We start from the raw sequence: 6,000 nt of genomic DNA, 5'->3' as shown, positions 1-6,000 counted from the left end.
AAAAATTCTTGAAAAACAAATTTTTTCGACGAGATCGACTATATAGCCAACATAACGAATATAGTGGTCACACTGGCTGGCGGTCGTGAACCAAAAAGGGAGGTGTCATATCGTATTGATATGGATACAAATTGTTTCGTTCCACTTTGAGAGGAGACATTTCCCCCCCCCCCCCACTGCATAATGTGTGGACTTGTCCAGGGGAGCGCGGGGTAGAGAGCGCCATGTTGGGCATGGATTAAAGTTGAAGAAACAACAACTGGAATATTTCGGTCATTGAATATTCCAAGGTGTGCTCAGTAAAACGCAAGCAAATCGGTGTTGGTCGTTATGTCGGGCTGGATTCGATCATCCACTCCATCGCTTTTACCTCTTCACACGTGACGGGTCCTCCAGCACCTTTTGACCGCTTGGCGTTAGGTTATTATTAGCGGGACTATGTGGTTTCGCGGATGAGGCTGCGCTTGTGCGCCGTGGCCGTGATCACGCGGAGTGATTTATCCGGTGCTGTTGGCGACGGTGGAGCGGGTTTGTTCCGTCATGTGTTTCATTTCCCCCCCTTTGTCAGAGTAACATTACACGTTAACTTGTCTCGGTGAACTTTTCGTTGCCTGTCGTTCGTCGGTACCTTCTAGGTTTTTTTTTTGTCGACAAGTTAATTCGTGATGGCATGTAACTCGTGATCATGTTCGGCGGTTTAGGCCTAGTCCTAGGATAGTGCCTCTTTCAGGCCTATTTTGCGAGGCCTCGGATAGGAATTTTCTTATAACGTAGATTCTTCAGAAATGGTTTATCGGGCTTGGAGAAGTTGTTTATTACTCGTGATATTTCAATATTTCGGGCCTGAAGTTGAACAAGCCGACGCTGTGAGAGAAAAAAACGGTCTCTATTTCCGTTAAGTGTTGTTTTCAGGTGCACCCGCACTTTCAGGACGATGTAGGCCTCACCTTTCGAAGAGGAGTTGATAAATTATTCAGGAGTAAAATAACACGAACACACAAAAAAAAATGTCCTCTTCACCACGATTACGTTGCAAGCATCAAAATATAACCAAATAAAAGGGATTTGACTGTTAACTTGTGCTTTGTGGAACAAGGCTGTTCCTTTGAGGAATTAAAAGATCACCTTAAACCATGATATCCCTGGAATTCTGGGTTTTGTAGTGTTTTGGGGTTCGGGGGGTAAAGCTGATCCCCCAAACGGTTCTGCCTTACTTTACAGATCTTCAACGGAGGACTTTTAATGCAGCAAAGCATGTAATTGTATTAAACGACAGCAGATGTACTCCGGCAAAGTTTAACATTTCAAATGGTGCTTGTATTTTGTGAGTATTAAACGGAAAAAACTCATTCGTATAGTCATTGCGTCATAATCACGTCAACAACAGCAACAAAAAAAACTTTTAATGGGTCCCCTCACCTCTCCCTCCTCTCCCCTCACTCCTCTATTCCACCCACCCCTCCATAACCCACTCCCCCATCCCCTTTCCTCCATCTTGGGCACCCAAGATGCAAAACTATCTTGAATGTTTCATCATGGATCTTGGTGGTAGGAAGAATACATGATAGCGAATGGTACTCCATTTTCTTCTGCATTAGTTTGGAAGGGAGGAGTAAAGTTATGGAGTCATTGTTGACCAACATGCTTTGTACATACCATGATGATGAACTATAAATGGATAACTTGATTTTGTCTTCTTTCTGTTGCAGTGAGTATCCCAGCAGGAAGTTGTTTTGTTCTATGTTTGTACATTTTGTGACGTGATTGGTTCTTTGGGTCCCTCCCCCCACCCCTCCTCCCACTCCCCCGCCCCAACCCTGTTATTTTATTTTTGACAACCCCTCTGTCTTTCCTTTTCCTCTCACCCTCTGTTGCTTTGAGCTTGTTTTATTTTTGGGGTAGTGTCTCGTCTGTCTGTCTGCATATGTGCTGTCATTTTGCTGTACTCTTGTTTGGCCGTGTTGTCCCTCGTATCATACCTTGTACTCTCGAGTCGGAGCCCACAATGATGGAGCGTGGCGTGATGGGCGAGTCTCCGAGGGTGGAAGGGAAGATACCAGGAAGACCGTGGTCCAGCACATGCTTCCCTTCATTTGTAGTCCCTTGGCAACTCAAAAGTGGCAAATCACCGCCAGGATTCCCTGGTGTCCCATGTGAATTTGCAGTCAAGGCAGCAACCAATTTGAATTTGGTGGCAGTTGCAAACTACTACATCCCAAAGATCCTGCTCTCAACCAGACAGAAGAATTTCGATCCTAATTGAAAGACTGACTGAAAAAGATTTTTGGCCAAGTTCTCAGCATATATCGTGAAGGAGTGTTGGAAAATCCCTCTGCTTTAATTCGGTGATAGCACAATAACGACTCGTTTCATTACAGAGGACGGCTGATTCATCTGGGCAGTGTTTTTTGCAACATCACTGGTAGTGCAGGAAGGTCATTGGTGATTCAAAGGATTAAGTTTTGATGTGGATGGAATACCTTTACAGTTACAGAAGAGCACTGGATCGTCTCCATCCTCAGGTATGCCTGGGCTAACATTTATGATTGAAATTATTTCAATGTCGATGATTAAAACTGGCCGATTTGAATATTTAATTGTGATATTCTACGTTTGAGACTGCTCGTGTTCATATCTGCACATATAGTGGGGCAACTTAGCATAACAATTGTGCATTTTGTGAGGAAAGCACCAAATTTGCCACACTGGTAGCCTATCATATTATGAACAGATTTGGATATTGGGCCATCTCAAATTCAGCCGCTGATGGCTGTGGCAGCCATTTTCCACTGCCATCAAAAATTTGAGATGGCCCAATATCCAAATCTGTTCATAATATGATAGGCCACTAGTGTGCCAAATTTGGTGCTTTCCTCACAAAATGCACAATTGTTATGCTATATTTAGATAAGTTGCCCCACTAATATATGCACACACACACACACACACACACACACACACACACACACACACACACACACACACACACACACACACACACACACACACACACACACACACACACACACACACACACACACACACACACACCAGGGTGTATGGCATAAGATTGAAGCATACTCTTGTCGCTCATAGTGGGGGTCTAGAGTAACTTGAACGTTCACTCTAGCACTAACTAACAAGGCTATTGCTCATAGCGCAAACACTGAACAACAAAAATTTTTTACTGGAGATGTGTAAAGTGATTTAGACTAATTTGGGTACGCTGATTTCAAAAATCATAACCGTTTTGCTGTATCACGTCAGGATTTTCAGTAACAGAAATATTCCCATTGCCTAGAAGTCAGGATTTCAATGAAATTTACAAAAATTCATTTATTCATTTATTTCATCATGAATGCTTCAAAATTATAGAAATTACAGAAAAACTCCACTAGAATGTAATTAAAAATGCTTTAGGCATTTGGCTTTGCGTTTGTGCTGCTCTGTGTCAGTTTCACGATGCAGGAACCAGCAGAAATCGCCCATCATGTTCAGGTTGTGCCGCCCTTGGTAACGCGTCTCCATGAGTGAAATCTCTTGGTGGAATCGCTCGCCGTGCTCGTCCGAGACTGCTCCCAAGTTGTCAGGGAAGAAGTTCAGGTGCTGGTGTAGGGAATGGATTTTCAGGGACATCCTGGAGCCAAGTTTCCTGAAGGACTCCAGCAGCTGCTGCACTATTTCTTCATAGTTGTCCGCGCGCTCGTTCCCCAAGAAGTTGTCCGTCACAGCTTTGAAGCTCCTCCACGCTGCCAGCTCTTTGGGGTTTAGAGTTGTCGGAAAAGTTTCGTCCTTCATAATCTGTCGGATTTGCGGTCCAACAAAGACACCAGCCTTGATCTTGGCCTCCGACAAGGTGTTGCCAAACTTTTCCTTGAGGTATAAAAACCCACGCCCATTCAGATCCATTGCCCATACAAAACTTTTCATCAAGCCGAGCTTTATGTGGAGTGGTGGAAGGAAAACCTTGGCTGGGTCGACAAGGGCGACATGCTTCACGTTGTGTCGACCAGGTACATGCTCTTTTCGCTCTTCCCAATCTTTCTTCGTCCAGTGATTCTTGTCGTCTCTGCTATCCCAGAGACAAAGGAAGCACATGTATTTCGTGTAGCCTGACTGCAGCCCTAACAACAGCGCCACCACTTTCAAGTCTCCGCAGATGTGCCAGTTGAAGTCATTGTACTTGATGGAATCAAGCAGCTGCCGCATAGTCTCATAGGTCTCTGTCATGCCGAACGCGTGAGCCAGTGGGACTGATGGTTTCTCGTTGCCATTGTGGAGCAAAACAGCCTTCAAGCTGTTCTTCCCCGAGTCGATGAAGAGGCGCCAGTCTGCAGGATCGTGATCACACCCAAGTTCTTTCAACAGACCGTTGATGTCACTGCAGAATGTCATCGTGTCTTCCATCTCAAAGAACTCAGCCATGTCTCTGTGACGTGCTCTGAACAAGGATATCTTGGTGTTAGGTTCAAGTAGATTCCACTGCTGCAGCCTTGATCCAAGCAGCTCTGCCTTCGCCTTTGACAGCGAGAGATCTCTTACAAGATCATTTAAGTCTCCCTGGTTCAGAAGGTGTGATTCTTGAGTGTCGGGTTCAAAAGGTTCATCATCACCATCCTCTTCACCACTGCTTACAGCTATGTTCTGATCAGCTGGAGGTGTTGGAACGGGGTTCTCGTCATCATGAGGCACAGGTTTACGAGCAGAGACGCAGTCAGCGTACTTGATGTGACCTTTATTCTTCTTGTTGAAGCCGGCGATGCTTGTGCAGCAGAAATAACAATCATCATGATGATTCTGCGGCTCACGCCATATCATGGGCACCGCAAATGGCATGCTCGCGCGCTTGCCCACCAACCACTGAGTCAAGGTTGTGTGACAGCTTGTGCAGCAGATGTGTGGTGCCCAGCTCTGTTCTTGGTCCCCCACCTTACACCCGAAGTAGTGAAAGTAGGCGGCCTTCATTTTCACTGCTGTAGATATACTTCGCTGTTGATCTTTTTTGGTATACCGACCTCAGACATAACAGATGTTGTCAGGATGATTGGTACAGGAACGCCTACTCATCTTTATCTGAAAGAAAGAAATATAACACAAGTTAACAACAATTGTACGAAATAGACATGTTAAAGACATATGTAAATTTCATTGAAATCCTGACTTCTAGGCAATGGGAATATTTCTGTTCCTGAAAATCCTGACGTGATACAGCAAAACGGTTATGATTTTTGAAATAAGCGTACCCAAATTAGTCTTAATCACTTTACACATCTCCAGTAAAAAAAATTTTTTGAAATTTGTTGTTCAGTGAAATCAATCGCCTTCATATTGCCACTGTTCGCTTGATTTGACAATTGCAAGTCGCTGGTACATTGTGATTTATCCACAATATGAAAGATAAATTCAATACAATACGGTACTTCTGTTTATTACTGGAAATTATAAGATGGTGGTTAACTGTTTTGCTTTTACCTATTGATGAGATTTGGGGGGGGGGGTCAATATTATTCTCTTTATTAATGGCAATTATTATTTTGCATTATGGTACTGTAATGTTAATATTGTTATTATGCTATTATCATTATTAGTACACCTGGTGTTGGCTTGATGGTTGGGGTAGTGGGCTAGGGATCGTAGGATCCTGAGTTCAAATCTCACTCTGCTGTTGAATTAGTACCAGGTGGGGTTGACTCTGCCTATCATCCTTTTGAGATCAGCAAAATGAGTGTCAACATGCTGGTATACTGTGTCAGAGTGGCGACCCGCCAAGGAGACTGCTTAGGCAGCACCAACACTCTGCACAGAGTATGGTCCCGATGGATGTATATGTATGTATGTGTGTGTGTGTACACACACACACACACACACACACACACACACACACACACACACACACACACACACACACACACACACACACACACACACACACACACACACACACACACACACACACACACACACACACACACACACACACACACACACACACACACACAC

General features: G+C 44.2%; 1 protein-coding gene across 5 annotated transcripts in view; it reads left to right on the top strand.

The window, feature by feature from the left end:
* The first annotated feature begins 534 nt into the window (after positions 1 to 534).
* Positions 535 to 6,000, top strand: part of ZC3H11A (zinc finger CCCH-type containing 11A) — a 95,633-nt gene continuing 90,167 nt past the window's right edge. For all 5 annotated transcript variants that reach the window (XM_085890067.1, XM_085890077.1, XM_085890086.1 and 2 more), the window contains exon 1: positions 535 to 2,522. The gene's annotated coding sequence lies outside the window, so the exon portion shown is untranslated. The remainder of the gene's footprint in view (positions 2,523 to 6,000) is intronic.

Source organism: Eptatretus burgeri, chromosome 1 (assembly GCF_056783735.1).
Source record: "Eptatretus burgeri isolate ZD-2024b chromosome 1, Ebu_testis_v1, whole genome shotgun sequence".
NCBI lineage: Eukaryota > Metazoa > Chordata > Myxini > Myxiniformes > Myxinidae > Eptatretus > Eptatretus burgeri.
The sequence above is the reverse complement of the archived record's forward strand: the minus strand, read 5'-3'. Positions and strand labels throughout refer to the sequence as shown.